A 19,653-nucleotide genomic window follows, 5' to 3' on the forward strand; every position below is an offset into this window, starting at 1 on the left:
ATACATATAAGCCCCACGCTAAATTATTATTTTTGTTTAAAGGGTCAATATTCTCACATGTATGTGTGAATCAATAGCTGGTTCGTCTGTATAGCTGAGTAGTATTCCATCAAATGGATGCACCACCATTTGTCTATCCATTCACCTGTTGAAAGACATCTTGGTACAGTTTGGAGCAATTATGAATATGGCAGCTGTAAATATTTGTGTACAGATTTCTGTGTAAATGTAAATTTTCAATTCACTTGTGTATACTTTTAGAAAGGGGATTTCTGGATTATATGGGAAATGTATGTTTATCTTTATAAGCAACTTAAAGGCTCTCTTTTTATATAATTTTTTTGAGATTTTGTATTTATATTTGTGCTATGATAACTTCCACAAGAATTGGCCAGTGTTGCTAAAATTTAATACAGAGTGAAAGGATACCAAGATATACCTTAATATTGAATTTGACTTGGGATTTCACGATGTCTCTGTGAAACAAAATGTTATTTCTTGCAAATTTTCAAGTGGCTACATATTTTGATGTATAAATATAACTTATAGTAAATGAATGAATAAGAATGGTGGATATAGAAATGGAATTGGAGGAGTGGATGTAAATAAGAGCTGAAATAGAAATCTAAGGCTTGATGTATCTGCTGAGGTAAGAGAGGTAAGAGTAGATGTAGAGGAGAGAGTCCAAGATGTCCATGATGGTACCATCTATATAGTTACCTAACCAGAGCACTTTATTTTTTCACATAGATTTGAGTTATTGTCTCCTGTCCTTTTATTTCAGCCTGAAAGATCCCCTTTAGTATTTCTCATATGGCAGATCGACTGGGGACAAAGTCTCTCAATTTGTGTTTACCTGGGAATGTGAAGTTTCTCTTTCATTTTTGAAGGATAGTTTTTCTGGATATAGAATTCTTGATTAACATACTTTCTTTCAGCACTTTGTGTCATGCCATCATCTTCTGGCATCAACAGTTTTTGGTGAAGAAGTAAGCTTGATGAAACTCCCTTGTATATGATGGATCATTTCCCTTCTTTGTTTACAAGATTCTCTCTTTGTCTTTTGACAGTTTGTCTATGCTGTATTTAAGTATAGATCTTTGAACTTAACCTGCTTGGATTTTGTTGAGCATCTTTGATGTGTAGATGGATGGTTTTCATCAAATTTGGGAAGTTTTGGTCATTATTTCTTTAAAAAATACTTCCCCTTTCTCTTTTCTCTTTCTTCTCTCCTTCTGTGACTCTTGTTATCTATATGTTAGTATGTTTGATGGTGTCCCATGGATGTTTGATTCTCTATAAATTTTCTTTATTCTTTTATCTTTCCGTTCCTCAGACTTGGGTAATCTCAACTGATGTATCTTTAAGTTCACTGATTCTTTCTTTTGCCAACTCATATCTGCTGTGTATGAGCCATATTTTCCTCTTTTTGTGTGTCTTAAAATTTATTGTTGGAAATGACATTTTAAATGATATAATGTGGCAACTCTGGAAATCAGATTCTCCACTTCTCAGAGTTTGTTGTGCTGATGTTTGTTTTAGTCATTGTGTGTGTGTGTGTGTGTTTATGTTTAGTGATGTTTCTATAAAGTCTGTATTCCCTGTCATGTGTAGTCATTGAAGTCTCTGCTCAGACAACTTGGTGGTCAGCTAATGATTGGACAGAGACTGCCTTAAAAACCTAGAACCAGTAAGTTTCTCAGTCTTTGTTGAGGGGCTCTGTGTAGGGATTAGGGCATGCCTTCAACTCTCTACCAGTTTACGACTCTGCCTTAGCCTTCACAAAGCCCCAAGGTCAGCCAAAGGTGAGGACTTAGGGCCTTCTCAGGTCTTTCCTGAGTATATACACAGCCTTACCCATGCTCATGGCATCCTAGATTTCTGGGAATATTTTGGAGCTTTTCAAAGCCTGTATGAACAGCCTACTCCCCAGTTTTGTCTTTTAAGCTTGTGCTTAGTCTATTGCTAACCCCAACTGTTGTCCACTGTCTCAGGCAATCATGAAAATTAAACAATTGTCTGTAATTGTTTTTGACAAATGCTCCCCAGGAAAAGGCTTTTTGCAGTGGGCGAGCTTTGACTCAGGTAAAATAAAGACAACCTTATCAGTGGGATCTTCTAGGGAACTACCAGACTGGTCAAATAATGACAGTTTTCCAAAAATGTGACTTTGAAGATGCTCCAACCTTGTTCTGCCCCCTTCCATGGTTGCCAGTCTGCTCTTCTCACCATGATTCTGGGATGTTGGATTTCAGGGTTACCATGGTGCTGGAGAGAGTGGGATGGGACTGCAGCAAGATACAATGCTAGAAAGCTCACTGTTCTTACTGAGATTCAACCTATTTTTTTTAAATAAATTCACCCAGGATTGCTTCAAACCTGGTTTGGTGAGTTTCTAGAATTCTGAAAGAGTCAATTCTGAGAATTTTTGCCACTTTATCCATTGTTTTATGGAAGAGAGAATTTTCAGAAGTCCTTACTATGCCATTTTCACTGATGTCACTTTTACATTGTTTTAATTAGAAACTTGCTATCATTTTTATCTTTGTTACTCACATTCTTATTTTTGTTCCTCAATGCATAATGTAATTTTTTCCTCTCTTGCTGCTTTTAACGTTTTCTCTTTTTCACAAATTTTGATCAGTTTGATTGTGATGTGCCTTGTCATTCTTCACGTTTCTTGTGCTTGCTGTTTATTGAGTTTCTTGCATCTCTGGGTTAATAAATTTTGTCAGATTCAGAAACTTTTTAGCCATAATTTCATTAATTTATTTTTTCTGTACTTCCACACTTCTTATCTTTCAGGGGCACCAGTTACACATATTTTAGGCTCTTAAAGTTTTCCCACAGTTTATGAATGCTCTATTCAACTTTGGAAATTATTTTTTTCTTTTGTGTTTCATTTTGGATCGTTTCTATTTCTGTGTCTTCATGCTCACAGATCTTTTCCTCTGCAGTGTATAATCTGCCATCAATCCCATCATCTGTACTTTTTAAAAAGTCTTACACTTTTAAATTTTCATCTCTTGACATTCTATTTGAATCTTTTACATCTCCCATGTTTCTACTTATCATGCTAAATCTTTCCTCTAGTTTTTTGAAAATATTGAATAAATTTATAATAATCATTTTGATGTTCTTGTCTGCTAATTCTGATGTCTGTAAGTTCTGGGTTGATTGATTTTTCTCTTCATTACAGGTCGTATTGTCCTGTCTCTTTGGATTCCTGATAATTTTGGATGGTATCAGACATTGTGAATTTTACTTTGTTGCATGCTGGATATTTTTGTTTTTCTGTAAATATTCATGAGTTTTGTTCTGGGATGTAGTTAAATTATTTAAAAAGAGTTTTATCCTTTTGATTGTTGCTTTTAAGACTTGATAGACAGACCAGAGAAGCATTTAATCTAGGACTAATTTTTCCCAATACTGAGGTAAGATCCTTCTGAGTATTCTACTCAGTTCCTTATTAATTATGTTTTCCAAGTTGGCTGGTTGGAACAGATATTATTCCCAGTCTTGTGTGAACAACAGGGATTATTTCCTACTCTAGTCTTTTTAGATGGTTCTTTTGCCACACGCACGTGCTGGTCATTACTCAGCTAAAGATTCAAAGAGGATCCTTCACAGATCTCTGGGGCTCTCTCTGTGCAGCTCTCCCCTCTTCGGTACTCTGTCTTGGGAGCTCTCCCAGACTCTCAGCTCTGTCTCTTCAACCCAGAGAGTCCTCCAGGCTCCATCTGTATTCCCCTATCCTGAACCATGTCTTGGAAACTCTCTCAAGACAGTAAGCTGGGCAATCACAAGGCTCATTTCATTTGTTTCCCATCTCTCAGGGATCGCTGTCTTTCATTGGATGATGTCAAATGTCTTACAAAGCATTGTTTTAAATATTTTGTGTGTTTTGTTTAGTTGTTTCAGGCAGGAGAGTAATTCATTTCCTGTTACTCCATCTTGCATAGAAGCAGAAGTCTAGGGAAATATGCATTTTTTCCATGTACTTGAACTTTAAATCTTCCAAGCAGGGTAGATACTATATTTGTTCCCACTCTGCAGATGAGGAAACTGAGGCTCAGTTAAGTTTAAGTGACACATTCCAAGTCATGCAGCCAGTATGTTTTATGTCTGAGTCACAAACCCAAGTCTATCTAAGCCCTGAATCTCCCCTAACTGTGAATTTCCCTCCCGCCCTCACTCAGGTCTCTACTCAAATACAACACATGGCCAGTTACTTAAGGGACTTTGTTTTCGATGGAGTGCTGTGCAGAGGTTTTAGACAAGCACTGAACAGCCCAGGTTTTTATGACCACCTCCTCCCAGCATGGAGACCGAAGGGCCAGAGCAACCTGTTCGCATGTGCTGAAATATTGTTTCACAGTCCCTCTGTGAGGGGACACTGCCCTGACACGTCCTGGTGAGAGAGGCAAAGCGGGAGTGAGAGTGGGTGAGAAGTGGGTTTGCACATGCTGACAGTTCAGGGGCAGGACAAATGTGAAAGGAGATAGTTGTGAAAACAGAAATAGAGACACAGATGTAGAGGACAAATGTATGGACACCAAGGGGGGAAAGCAGGGGGCGGGGATGAATTGGGAGATTGGGATTGACATATATACAATAATATGTATAAAATAGATAAGTAAGAAGAACCTGCTATATAGCACAAGGAACTCTTCTTCACTTCGCTGTACAGTAGAAGGTAACACAACATTATAAAACAACTATACCCCAATAATACAAAAATAAATAAGTAAATAATAAATTCAATTATATATGAAAAAAAAAAAACCCAGAATGTCTATTAATGAGATCCTTTAAGAGGACCCTTGTTCTCACTCCAGCAGAGACAGGAGGGCACGCGCAGTTGTGGGGCCTACAGAGCACAGGAGATCCTGCAGAAAGTAGGGGCAGGGGAACCCCATGGGGTCAGCAGGAATGACTGAGTCTAGGGGACACGTGTGAGCAGAGGAGAGACACCTGCTCCTGGGACCTCGCTGTCCTCACCTGGGGGAAGCTCTGGAGACCCCAGGGGCCATGTCTCCACCGACAAGTGACCCACGTGAATAAGCCCAGCACAGAGGCTGGACTTGGACAGGAGCCAGGCAATGGCCTCACCCTCCTCTTCCTCAAGAGGGGTTCAGCACTGGTCTTCCACGGCATGGGAACAAATTCTGTTCGCTGGCCACTAGGTGGTGCCTTTTGCCTTTTGGGTATAAGGGATGGGTTGGGGGTGGATCTGGGGCCACCTCTCTGCCCACCCTCTGCCCTCAGAGACGCTCTCTGGGTCACCTGACATGTCTGCACCCCAACTCCTCCTTCATTAAACGTTGCTCATCCTGACTCCTCACAGGGCCTGTCTGGGATCCTGGGAAAAGGCCGTAAATTGGTCTGGTCCTTGCCCTTTTGGGACTCCCAGATCATTGCAGGAGCAGTCAGAGAAACAGACAACCGCCCCCAGTGTTGTGAGGGCATCCCAGAGCCAGCCAACATCATGGGGCACTTGCTGTGTGCCAGCACGGGCTACGAGCTTTACATACAGCACTACCTGTCACCCTCCCAGCAACTCGGGGGAGTCAGAGGACACCCTTATCCTCGTTTGTAACATGAGAATATTTCCTTTGTCTATATGGTTAGACTTTTTACCCTGTACACGCATGAGGATGCAATACATACATGAGAATGTGTTCACGTATGACTCGGACAATACAAAAGAAAAGAGTGCATTGCCCTAGTGGATATTAACAGTGCCTTCTGGCGCTGACTGTCCCTGGATCTTTGATTCTGGACTTTCCAAGAGTGGACCAAGTGGGATCTGGGATGCTGAGAAGTGAGGCTATTGGAGAAGACCATGGGGGATGCCCATTGTCGGAGGTGGAGTACATTAAGTCTTTTAGCCCCCGCGTTGGTCCTCACTCCTTGCCCAACTTCTGATAATGCTTCCAGGCTCCTCTGATTCTGCCTGATACACAGACACTCATCTTGCCTCGTTCACCACTCTTCAGACTCACAGGCGTTATTTGGGGTTTTTTGCATAGACTGTGATTCTTTATCCTTAGGGCCTTTCCAAACGTCGTTCCCTTTGCCAACAATGTGTTTTATCTTTCAGGACACTTTCAGTTCCAGGAACATAAATCTGACTCCAATAGGTTTAAACAAAACAGAACAAAAATGAGGCATCTCCTGGCTCATTCATCTAAAATGTCCAAGGATCGATAGCTTCAAGCACAGCTGAGTCCAATGGCTCAAATGATATCATTTTATAATCTCATCTTTTCATCTCTCCCCTCCTTCCCGCCCTCCCTCATCCTCTCACCCCACCCCCACACAACTTCTGTCCCTCTGCCTCTCTCTGATGTCACCTCCTTCTCCCCATCTTCCCCCATCCCCAGCTAATTAAATGATACGGATACTGTGCTCTGTGTTTCATTTGCGTTTGGCTCAGGGGCCATGGAGGGCCTGAAGCTGGATGTTCGTTAAACGGCTCTGTGTAGAGGGATGTAATGAAGCGATTTTATTACAGCCATCATCTCGGCCCATCCTGGGAGGCGATTATGTATTCATTGGAAAGGAAGAGAGCCACAAAGCTCAGCCGCAAGTGCCTGGGGTTGGAGGGGTGAATGGGGGCCGGTGGGGAGGACTGCTCCCTCTCAGCCTCAGGAAATGGCCTGAGCTGCCTGGACCCCAGAGCTCTGGCTGGAAGGGGTGGGGTAGGAAGGGAGGTGAGGCTGGGCCCAGGTGGCCCCTGCTACTGCACTGCCACCATAACTGAATGGCAGGAATCCCCACTGGCTTTGACTAGAGCCATCTTCGAGGTTCCTAACTTGGAGCCCCAGAACTCCTGGAGGTGCTTATCACAAGAGGCCCCTGAATTTACCTGGGTACCAAGCACTGACTGTCGATGGAATAATCAACACATAACACAGCTCCCTTGTATTATACGTGTGCAACTGCAATTACAGTGAGAGGGAAAGTTATTGAGAAGCATTTCTGCACTCCTGGTGGCCTCTGTCTTGTTCCTTTTCTCTGTCTTTGAGATCTAATAGTGGTGCTTGGGGCAGAAATATAACAATAGCAGCCACCATCTCTTGAACACCTACTGTGTGCTGGGCACGGAGCTTAGTGATTTCCTTGGATTATTTTATTTAATCCTTACAACACCCCTTGGAGGTAGGGAGTGTATTACCCCCATTTTATGGGTGAGGAAACTGAGGCTCAGAGAATTAAGTGTCGTGTCTAAAGACACAGAGCTGGAACGTGGTGCACTGAAGATTTGATCTTAGGTCTGCCCAACACCATGGCCTCACCACTGCTCTCCACCACCTCCCACTTAAGTGGAGAGCTCATAACACGTGGTGTCCCACACTTCCTTTAAATGTTAAAGATCGTCCTTGTGCTCAAAAAAGATGGTGATAAGTGAATGTTTCTGCAGAAGGAAGGCTCCCCTTCCTCTCCAGGGCTAACTGGGAACGGGCTATAATGCATCTGAGTTGAATGAGGAAAAGGCTGAGTATGTACCTCTGAATGGGGGAGGGGGCACTTGAGGGTTGGAACCCTGTTGTGGGGCCTGGTAGTCAAGGGATAAACCGCCGGGGCTGAGGAGGCTCCTGGCTTGTGAATCAGGAGATGTGGGTCTGACCCATGGCTCTGCCTCTGATTCACTGAGTCAACAAATTCAACAAGTGTTAACTGAGCACCTACTATGTGCCAGGCACTGTTTCTGGCACTGAGGATACAGCAGTGGACACAGCAGTTCCTGCCCTCATGTATGTGGCATTCCAGTGTAACGTGGACAGAGGGGGTTCTGTTTACCCATCTGTACAGAGCAGGCTAGGGTGGGGGTGTCCATGACAGCAGCACACCCTCAAGGGTCTTCAGGGGTCAAGCAGGCATTACAAGTGACTCACACAGGCTGCAGGGACCATGGGGACCCCAGGCTACGTCTTGGTTCCTGCTGCCTGTTGCTAGGACAATGTCTGTCTTCTGATTCTTTCTAAAAAACACAACTCTAGATTTTTGCATGAAGTCCTCAGATTTTATATAAGAGCAAATTGATGAAATGACAAAAAACATTATGTTACTAAAGCTCCACCTGTTTTTGTGGGTCTGGTCTGTAGGCCTCCATTTCTCAGAGACGGTTCCCCCATGACAGACAGGAGGGTCTGCAGAGACCCCAGTGCCTAGTGGGAGGGACCATTCGTGAGCCCTCTACCTCGATGCAGGGGCCTACTTGGCTATCAGGGTCCAAGTTCCATGAAAACATGGGGCAGCTCGGGGACAAGTGGCCCTCAAGCCCCTGTGTGATGCCCACATGGTGGGAAGACCAAGGCCCAAGAGACAGAGGGGGGCTGCTGGGATTTGCCAGGGACAGCCCAGATCTTGGTGGTCCCTCTGGGTCCTGGTCGGTCTGACTCCCGAGCCCCCTCCTCCAGACCCTCTACCCTGCTGGCTGCCACAGTGCAGGGGCTGTGCTCAGACTCAGAGTGTCACCCTCATAGTTTTAAGGGGCCTGGACACACCTTCAGGAGGATGTGAATTCAGGCTGGGGTCTCTGGGTCCAGTGTGGAAGATTCCCACTCCCTCCCCACCGGCGTCTAGATGGACCCGGGTCTGCAGAGCTAACTAGGCCAGCCACCTCTCCAGTCCCTCCTTGGTTTATTAGAACCCAGACAGGTTAAAGAGTTCTGCTGACGCCTTGGATCACAGCACAACTTTGGGCCCCAGAGGCCCCTTACTCTGCCAAGGGCCGTTTATAGACAAGATGTGTTAACTCATCAGCAGGGAAGCAGCTGCACTGCTAACAATCCCTGGGCACGTGAACCATCTGTGCCCGGCGTCCTGGCACGCAGCTGGGCCCGTCCTGCTGGTGGGACCTCATCCTTCTATTTCCTGAGCCACAGGGACCTGGAACCTGAGAGACTGACACGGTCTGCTCTCCCCGAGGACAGAGATGGATGCAGGTGGGCATTTAGAGGAAAGCTAGGGGGGAGACCTGGAGGAGGTGATCTGGCAGGGAAAGAGAGACTTCAAATGGGCTAGAGGGGAGAATTCAACTTTTCTGAGCACCTGCTATGTGCCAGGCATTTATACACACCCCCTCATCGAAGTCTCATCATCTTTGGAAGGCAGATGTCACCAGTCCCATTGTGTGATTATACCCATTTTGCAGATGAGGAAATTGAGGCCCAGAGAGAATAAGTGACCCTCCCAAGGTCACACAGTTTGGCCGTGGTGAGGCAGGGATTCACACCCAGACCCCTGGTGACCCCTAAGTCCATCTTCTTTCTAACTACGCTGTCTAGGTTTGCTCCTCACTGCGTGGGGGTCCCCATGGCTCCTTCACCTCTGTTGTCCCCCACCCCAAAGCCATCAGGTGAATCCCTGGGAGAGGAAAGCTTCAGTAAGTCTCAGTCTTCAACCAGGAGGGGCCAAGACCATAACTTTGGAGAAGCAAGCATTTCCTGGCAGAGTAAATCACCAGGCCTCTTAGTCACTGCAGGTGTAGACGCTGCCCTCCTTCCCCAGGAAGTTTGTAAATCACACCTTAGACCTGGATTTGCAGAATCTTCTGGGGTAAGTGAGGCAGGAAGCAGGGGGAGGGATGCTGGGAGAAGAGCAGCGCCCCAAATCAGGCCCTGGGGGGCTTCATGGAGGGAAGCGGCACAGCGTGGTGCTGAGGGACCACTGTTCCCACCTGCAGCCCTTGGGGAGGTCCAGACCCTTCCTGGGGCCTCTGACAGCCCTGACATTCCAGGGTCTTTGACCCCAGTGTCTGGGTATCCGAGGGCAGCTGGAGCAAAGGGTCTGGGGCTCAGGGACGGAGGCTGGAGAGGGAGCTTGGGAGTGGGCAGCAGCTCTGAGCTGAGCTCTGGGTGGGGGTGTTTGGTGGGAAGAGGCGGCTGGTGGTCATGGAGGACAGGCCCAGGGAGCGGTGCTCAGCAGGGCCCTGGGCCACAGCAGCCGAGAAGAAGCCAGAGGGGCAGGACTCAGCACCCTGGCCTGGGAGTCAGGGTCTGGGTCAGTTCTGCTGCTGCTGACTGGCTGTGTGACCTTGGGCAAGTCACTTGGCCTCTCGGCCTCAGTTGCCTCATCTGCAAAGTAGAGGTGATTATTCCTGTCCTGGATGCTGGGCTGTTGGGAGACCTTAAGGAGGTCAAGGAGCAAAAAGACAGTCAGGAAGGTCCATCCTGAACACAGGGTGTGGGGCCTGGCCACTGACCTGGGTGGGGCCTGGCTCTGCTCCACTGGCCTCTGCTCCCAGCCTCCTGGTGATTGGCCAGGTCCTGGTGTTCCCGCCCCTGAGAGTCCAGCTGATTGGACAAGGTGGGGCCTATAGGCAAATAAGGCTGCTCCCTCACTCCCTCCCTTCCTCCCTCCTCCACCTTCTCCCTCAAGGCCACCGTCACTGGGGCCTCACACATGCTGGCTTGAGTTTCCCCAGGAATGGCTGGAGCCTTGTAAAACATGTGATTTACTCTCTAAATGCGGGACCGCTCTGGCCGTCTCTCCCCAAGATCCATGCTGCTCTCCCAGCCCCACCACTGACCCTCCCCTTCCTAATCCCCGCCCCTCCCCCTGCTGTGTGATTTTGGGCGAGCGCTTCACCTCTCTGAGCCTCAGGCTCCTCCCCTGTTAAATGGGGATGAGAATGCCTACCTCATGGATGGGTCCTGATTATTTACACACTCTCGTAGTCCTTAGACAAACATTTCTTGGGAGCTTCCTGTGTGCCAGGCCCTGGTCTGGACACTGAGGACACGGAGATGGACAGTGGAGACCAGGCCTCTGCTCTCTCGGTGCTTCCATCGTGGTGGGCTGCTGGGTGGCTGCAGCAAGGAGCTGGCGGGGAAGGTGTTTGCAAGTGGCCGAGAGCCGAGGCGATGCAGAGTGCGTGGGTGACACACCCAAAGTCACGGGTGGGTCGTCAGCAGAGCCCAGACCAAGAGGGCTACAGAGCAAACACGTGACACACCCCCTGTGATGGGACCCACTGCGGGATCCTACTGATTTTCAGTCCCTCAACCCAGTGAAGTCACCTCCTTCTCTGAAGACATTCAGCTTCCCTGAGGAGCATCAGTTCACAGGTGGAGGACGAGCCCTGATTGGCTGCTTTCGTCGCCTCAGGCCCAGCCAGAGGCTCTTGGGTGGTCCTTTGACTCCCTTCTCCAAGCTTCCCGTTCTCCCATACACTCCTAGCCCCAAAACTTCCTGCAGATTTACTAGGGACTGGGGGAGGGAGAGGGGGTTCTTTGGATATTGTTTTAGAGCCCTCATTGCCTCCCTCCCTTCCTGTTCTTCCTTCTAGAAACTCCCTCTCTACCCCTGATAAGAGAATTTTTAATTCTTATAATCATCATCTGAAAAACTGGGGTCTGCTACAGGTAATTAAAATGAGATTCTGCTCTACTTTATCTATCTCTCACCTCACCTTTGAATGTGATGCTAATTTCATAGCACACCTGGCACGAGAGCTATGAGAGAAGCCCCTGAGGGGGCTTCATGTGGGAAGGTGGTGGGCGTGAATGTGGATGTGGAGACACATCTGGGGACCAGTGCCCGAGTGCATGCAGAGTGCACCAGCAAGTGTGAGTGTGTGAGCATGTGCTTGCATGCGCGTGCAAGGCCGGGCAGGCAGCACCTGGTCAGGGGCAGCACATGGGAGTGGGGTTAGGGGACAGATGATGGTGTGAGGGTACCTGGGGGTGGGTGATAGAGTGCAGGTCTGCCCTGGGGGTGATAGCTGGGGGGCCCTGGAAGCCTGTAGGTCCCCCACTTCCTGGTTGTTTATTTCTCCTCTCCAAACCTCTTCTCTGTCACCTGCAAAGTGGACACTGTGACCGTTGCTCCTGCATAAGAATTAAGCGCGATGGTCTCTGCGCTCGGGTGGGTGCTCTGGGAGGGTTAGTCATTAGTATTCACCCACCACTGAAGGGTGGCAGGGTGGGGGGTAAGGTGACCAACCCCCCCAATTTGCCCAAGTCTGAAGGGTTCCCTGGGATTCAGGATCTTCTGGGCTAAAACCCACACAGTGGCTATCTAGTGAGGGGCAGTGTGGTGACCTCCCGGGAGACAGGGCAGGACCTGTGGGTGATGAGAGGTCAGGTTGTGGAGTGCAGGGGGAAGAGCTCACCTTGGTTGGGGGCCACAGTCCCCAAGGCAGGCTTTAGCTGCGGCTGCACAAGCGTTTCCCATCTGACCCAGTGGAGAATCGTGGGCTCCTCGGCCCGAGAAGCAGTTTGTGGACAGTGGCCCGTTCAGATGGACCCCATCTGGCTCCAGCAGCACCATCCTGTGTTAGGTGGGAATTCATTGTGGAGGGTCCACAAGACCGCTGGGACCCCAGGCACCCAAATCTGCTCTGAGCCAGCCTCGGGGCTTCCCTCTAGTGTTCGGGTGGGCAGTGGTGGAGCTCTCCCACGGCCTCAGGGACCCTCTGTGCTGAGTGCGGTAGTGTGCCAAGACCAATCTAGCCTCTTCTCCCGCCCCAGTGCTCTCAGAGGGCGCTTAGGACCCTCTAAGGGAGGGGACCATCAGGCCCCAGTGCTACAGCCCAGCCTGCAGGAACCTCAGCCCCAAGGGAGATGGGAAAGCACAGCCATTCCTGAGCACCTACTATGCGCTAAACACCTGTGCCGGCCTCGGCTCCCAGCCTCCCAACAAGCTGCCGCTGCCCCATTTTACAGAGGAGGAAACTGAGGCTCTGAGAAGTTGAATGACTGGCCCAGAGCCGCAAGCCCAAGTGGCATGAGCCTGGGTCTGTCGGGGAACAGGGCCCACTCCTCTCCCACCGGCCCTCCACTGACCACTCACTCGGGGTCCTGGGGTGAGCCTGTGAGCCCCACCAAATGTCAGGGTGGTGGAGAGAACACGAGGAAAGCAGGCACCCCTCCCCATCAGGGTGCAGATTCCATGACAGGGCTTCCAGCGTGACCTCCCCTCCTCTTAGCCTTGGACCCCCACCGGGGGGATCAGTGGAGTCTACACAGGGACGGTGCAGAGCAGTGGTTGTGCACAGGGTACTGGGCTCAGAATCCCACCCTCAGCACCCCCTGCATGACCTTGAGCTCCTTGCTTCCCCTCCCCGTGTTCTCATCTCTCCCATGGGAGGATGGTGGTGAAGCCGTCCTGATGCAGAGGTGTGATGAGGGTCGTTGTTGCAGACACAGACCCAGTTAGCACAGGGCCCAGCGCCAGGCGAGTGCTCAGGGAAGAAGCTAGTGCAGGATGACGATGGTGATCACGAAAGCTGGTGAGGAGGGCGGGCGCTTACAGAGCACGTGCTGATGAGCTAGAGGACACGTGGGTGTTTTGTTCAGGGCCTGGCTCACAGGCTGAGCTCAGGGAAGGCTGCTGTCCCTGTCACTCCCTGCCCACTCCAAGCTGGCCTCTCGTTGCTCCTGAGCTCTGCGCACTGACACCCTTCCCGCAACAGCACCTCCACCATGCCACCATCCCCAGTGCTCACCCGTCCCCAGGCCACCACCTTGAATTCTGGAAATAAAGAGCGAGTTTCAGTCTAATCTGTACTTCAGCCCTGGTGCTGATAAGACCCCACCTCCCTGATGCTTAAGTACTCAGACCTGCGGGGCCCCTGTGGCCTCCCCTGCAGCATTTCTGAGCCCAGCAGCCCAGCAGCTGCAAGGCTGTCCTCACCTGTCTGCCTCCCCTGCTGCTCCCAGAATAGACTTCAGAGCCCTCACCACGGCCCCGAGGTGGTGCATGAAACGACAGCCGTCTCCAGCCACTCCCACCACCTCATCCTGCCCCACACCCTCTCGTGCACAACGGCTCAGGCACCCTGGCCTATGGAGAACCCCTAGATGGTGCCAAGGTCATCATATTCACTGTCTTGATGCCTGGGACGCCCTTCTCATCCACAGATCTCAGCCTAAAGCCTGAGAGCCTTCCCAGACCCCTGGAGAAAGGACCCCCCACCCCGGGCACTCTGTACCACATCGTCCTGCTGTATTTCCTTCATGGCATTTAATACTTTAGGAAGTTATCTTGCTTATTCATTCATTGGTGTATTTATTATCAATCTCCCCCATAAGTTGCAAGCTTTGAGGTATAGAGACCTTGTCTGTTTTGTGCCCTGTTGCATCCCCAGTGCTCTGCGTGGTGCCAGCCACATAGTAGGTGCTCAAGAAATGCTTGTTGAATGAATGAATGAATGGATGGATGGATGAGTAGGTGGATAAGCCCAGCTCTCTCTGTTCCTTAGTTATTAGTGAGGACTTCAAGAGGGTCGGGGCTGGTCCTAGCTCTGCCTGGTCTTTCCCAGGATGGAACACGCAGTGGGGGACTGTCCTCGTGATCTCAGGGCCCTTCGTCCTTCTGACACAGATGCTCCCCTGTGTCCAAGGGGTTTGAGAGCCAGCATCCTTCTTCTTCCCTCTTCCAGTCCAGCTCCTTATCTTCCCCTCAGGGTCCCCCTGGGCTGGACAGAGCTGGCTTGACCGACTCCACCCACCCCAGACCCCAGTCTTACAAAGAACAAGGGAAGATGTCCAGTGGGGGAAGCTTGATCAGAAAGCCTCACCTGAAGAGGGGACACAGTTATGCCCGTAGAAGCTCCAAGAAAGACAGTCCTCAAAGCTCCAAACCTGAAGAGAGAAGCAGTCCTGTCCCCCCAGTATGATATGGGAGGCACGGTCCTGCCCTTAGGAGCCCCTAGTCTGGACAGAAAAACAGACTTGCCTTTACAAACCTCCAATCTGATGGAGGAATCCTAGGGCTCACGGGAGTCAGGGGCCCCCCGAGAGAGATCAGGAACCTGAGTCCCTGCAGACTCAGAGAGACATGAGCTTACGTCATCCCGACAGAGACCATGGGCGAGGTGGCCCCTCTCATAGGTGGGCACCCCCCTCCCTGAACTCTGGGCATGAGACAGAAGGGCATCATCGGGGAGCCAGGGGCTCCCCTCCAGAGACACAGACCCTCTCTGGCTCCCTCCACCCTGGAAGGTGGGAGGCCAGAGACTTCCTGTGTCATCGTGGACCAGCCCCTGTCCCTTTCTGAGCCCATGTCCTCCTTGGCTGAGGGCTGGGTGACATGTAATGCTGCTTCTGCCTCCGCACTGGAACCTGTCCCTTCTCTCCTTGCCCCGGCCTTCCCCCACACCCAGTGGTGTACTGGTAAATAGTTCCCAACCGGCTCTCCAGGAAACAAAGCCCTGATTTGTAGTGCTGGCCAGTCTCTGTGGTGTGAATACTCCCACCATGTTCAATTTCAAGCTACCAATGAGATGTTCCTGAACGGGAGGTTTGGAAGAGACACAAAGGAATACACCATTCTACAGTGTTTCTGTACCATAGATGCAACTAGCCTCAAACGTGTATTCAATAGTACAATATTATACCGTAATTAGGGATTGACAGGTTTTGCGTGTTTATTAACTTTGGTTTTAATATAATCTATTTCATTGTGAGTTAAAACAATTTAATTGTTCATTGCGGCTGTGTTTAACAACTGACTGATGAAATTCCTGAAAATCTAACCATCAGTTCCGGGAGCTGGTTTGAGCCGGCTCTGGCACGCCACTGCCCCTACCCCTCTCATGCCATCATCCCTGCTTCTTGATCCTACAGTTATGAAAATAAAACCTTGACTGATTTCACGGGCCTGTAAAAGAGTCCAACGCAGAGTTCCTGGAGGCCAGGTGGTCAGCCCACACCTCGCTTGATCACCCCACCTAATGCAGTACTTGACACTTTCAATTTATTTTTCAATACCTTTATCATCAGAAATGAGATCTAATTATATCGCTTGACTCAGCTGAATTACTCATGGGGTGGGTGGGCAGGGAGCATCCTTAGGGCTTTATCTGAGTATAGGAGCAGTTACACTTCAGCCCCACTGAAGCCACCACAGTGGGGACATCAGGCTCTGGGGGTGTCCCTGGAAGACCCTGTTCGGAACTTCATTGGAGGTCACCTGACCCAGACCCCTTGGCCCTCCCGCAACCTCATTCTTGCCATGGGGAGTCTTAGAGGAGCAAACTCATTTCATGGGCAAAGCTCGAAGCTGGAAAGGACTTCCTCATTTTGCAGATGGAGAAACTGAGGCTCAGAGAGGGGCAGGGTCTTGCTCAAGATGACACCCTATCAGGGAAGATTCAGAGGGAGACACCTGGCTCCACAGCCTGACTCCTCCTGGGACCCCCTGCCCCAGCCGCATCAGGGGTGACGTTCCTTGGCTGAGCGAGAGTGTGGGGATTATCCAGGGTTTGGGAACACAGCTCTTGAAGGTACGATGCTGGGGATCCCTGACCATCACAGGGCCTGGGCCATCAGATACTGGTGTTCTAAGGGATAGCCCCACCCACCTCCATCTGTGGCTGTTCATTCTTTGATCCAATCAACCGCTGAAATTAACCTCGAGTCTCCCTGTTTTCTCCATCCCCCACTATGATCACAGCCAGGCCTCCCTTGTCTGAATAATCCCTCCTAACTTCTCCCCCCAAGTCCATCCTTTCCCCATCCATCTGCAGAGTCATGGATTCAAAATACAAATCCGGTCATGTCATTCTCCTACTCAAAACCCTCAGGGCCTCCCTCTGTTCTTAGAACAAATCTTAACCCTTCATGGGGTCCCAGGGACGGGGGATGACCGGGCTCCCGCTGCTCTGTCCTCACCCCAGTCGGGGTGTTTGCTCACCTCGTTCCTCCACCTGGGGGTCCTCCCCTTCCTGGCCAGGTCGACACCTCCTTAATCCCTTAGGTTTTTCAAATTCTATGTGATCTCCTCAGGGAAACTTATCTGACCACATGTCTGACCTTGATCCAAATTAGTTTTCTCCCTCCTAAAATTCTCTCTCAGAGTGTCCATTTCCCTTCTTCAGAGCACTTAACTCGAGGTGGTAACCACCACTGTGTGCTTTGTTAATAGACTTCTCCTTGGGTGAGGGGCTCTGCCTGTCTGCTGCAGCCCCAGCTCCTAGAACCCGGCCTGGGCATAGCAGTGGCTGCTCAGTGCAGACCTTTGAACGAATGAATGAGTGAATGAATGACAACCCTTTCCCTGGCGCACACTATGTGCCAGGCCCTGGAGCTGCACCTGTGAACTGGACACGGCTTCAGCCCTTGCAACCCTCAGAGTCTCCCAGCGTGACAGACATGTAAATAGATGATGACAGCCCCACAGGCTCAGGGCGTAAGAAACTGGGAATGAGAGAGAAGGGGACACAGGGGAGGGTGATTGGCCCTGGAGCTGTTGGAGAAGGCTTCAAGGAGGATGTGAAATCTGAGTTGGGCTCTGAGGGATGAGTAGGAGTTTGGCCAGCATTGAAGGCAGAAAAGGGCATCCCAGGTGGAGGGAGCAGCATGTGTGTTAGTATTAACTATTCTAATCCTCACAACACTCGCAATAGAGGCCCTGGAATGTGAGCACAGGCAGGGACCAGGTGGTCCAAACCTCGTCTCCAGTCTACAGATGGGGAAACTGAGGCCCAGAGCAGAGAAGTGACACTTGCTGATGGGGGCAGGGGGCTCATATGAGAACTTCCAAGGTCTTGGCTGATCCACTGCTGCATAGCCACCTCCAGCCCCACCTCTGCCTGCACCCCTCTTCTTCCCACCTGGCTCCCTGAGAGCTGGCCCCAAGCAGGCCCCACAGGCACAGTTTCTCACTGCCCTCCCATAAGCTGTGGAAGTGACCATTGCCCACAGGCACAGGAGAGATGGTCAGGCTCCACACAGGCCAGCAGGAGTCAGAGAAAATCAACCTGGAGCCTCAGATGTAAAAATGATCAATCGAGTCTGAGACCACGTGCCGGGAGCTGGAGGCCTCCAGGTGCGTGACTGGGTCCTGGCTGGGTAAGGGCCTTTCGGATTGGAGTGACAATGTCTCAGAGTGACCCTGATGGCTACAGCAGGGTGGGTGGGGAAGGTAGGGGCCAGGGACCTGAGAAGACCCGGGGTAGACTAGCTGGAGAGTAACAATGGGGCTTTGAGGCCAGACACACCTGGACTAGGGTCCCTCAGATTCCCTTTCTACAAAATATTTCGTAAATGTAGACTCAGGAAACAGACAGAGTACTGGAAGGAAATATTCCAGTTCACGCAGTTAACTCTGAAGATTGTATAGGGAGGTTCCCAGAGCCCAGAGAGGGAGAGTGATTCACTCTAGGTAACACAGCAAGTGGTGGGAAAACTGTCTGCCCTGCTTCTCTTGCTGTTGTTCTGTAAAGCCCCAAACAGACCCAGTGTGGATGGTGGCGGCGCCCAACAGAATCGCCTGGGGTCCCAATCCCAGCCCAGACCCAAACAGAATGTCTGAGGTGGGGCAAGGAATCTGTGCTTTAAACAAACTCTGCAGGTGAGTCTGACAGATAGCAGATGTGGTGGGCTCAGGCTGACCCAGATTCCCTTGGGTTAGGGAAGGTCACATGACCCAATAAGAGCCAATAAGATGCATTAAAACTTTTGCTGGAGATGAAGGGACAAAGGCACTTAATCTTTCCTGTGGGAATTGGCCCTGGGGGTATGTGAGGGCTGGAGCAGGGCAGCCATTCCCAAAGCAAGATCTACACTGGGACTCTGCCTCCCCTATTGGCTGAGATCAGTCATGTTGCATTTTCTTCTCATTCGCTGTAACTGAAAGTGGTGACACAGCTGTTACTATTACTCTGCTGCTGCCCCGGCCCCCAGGACTCAGTTTCTCCATCTGTGCAGTAGAAGGAATTGGGCTGGTTAAAGCCTAAGGTTAGTTAGACCCGGCTCTGACATTTCGGATCTCTAAGGAACCTCAGAACCTGGCGAGACTCAGAGCTCTTGGTGTCAGACAGGGAGTTTTCTTGCTCAGTCCCAAGGGCTGGGGAGACAGCAAATGGTGGAAGGGATAATGATAAGGACAAGTCAATCATAGCTTTCACTTGCTCACCTGCTGGGGGATTTGGTTTGGAGAAACAGTGCCAGAGGAGGGAAGAAGAGCTTCTTGCTGAGCCCCGGGATGCTCAGTGGTGACAATGATACCCAGGTTCCCAGTAATCCCTCTCACCTCTCAGGTGTGTAAAATGTATCCTAATCTACTTGAATCTCCCCATTGCACCACACAAGAAGTAGAGCCCAGGAGGAAAGGGCAGCCCAGAGAGGTTAAGTGCCCCCACCCAGGCCACACAGCCATTACAAGACTAAGCCAGGGCTTGAACCATCTCCACGTGCTCAGTCTCCAATCTCCCCAGACAGCTGTGCTGCCCCCTGACTCAGGTGGTCAAGTGTGGCTTAGCTGATGATGGACACCTCTAGATGACCACACGGGGCTGCCAGGTGGAATCTTTCTGCTGTCACCATATGGGAGGAAGGTGAGGGGAGTGGCCATAGCATCATGGCTAAGAATGCAGGTGTTGGGGCCACACAGCCTGGTCCAGATCCTGGCTCTGCCACTCAAAGCAGTGGGACCTGGGACCAGTGATTTAACTCCCCTGTACCTCCGTCTCCTCACCTGTAAAATGGGCACGTAGAAGAGTCCCTACCTCACAGGTCTGAGGCGAGGTTTAAGTCAGTTTATATTTACAAAGCTGTTCAGCAGTGCCTGGAACGCAGTAGGTGCTACGTAAGGGTCCATGAGTAACTCGCTTGTAGACAGAACACATTCCAGGATAGATAAGTCCCCCTAGGGTCACAGCCCTCATCTAAAACCTTGGCCCTGACTCTGCGGCCC

Source organism: Balaenoptera physalus, assembly GCF_965194825.1.
Source record: "Balaenoptera physalus genome assembly, chromosome: 1".
Taxonomy (NCBI): Eukaryota; Metazoa; Chordata; class Mammalia; order Artiodactyla; family Balaenopteridae; genus Balaenoptera; species Balaenoptera physalus.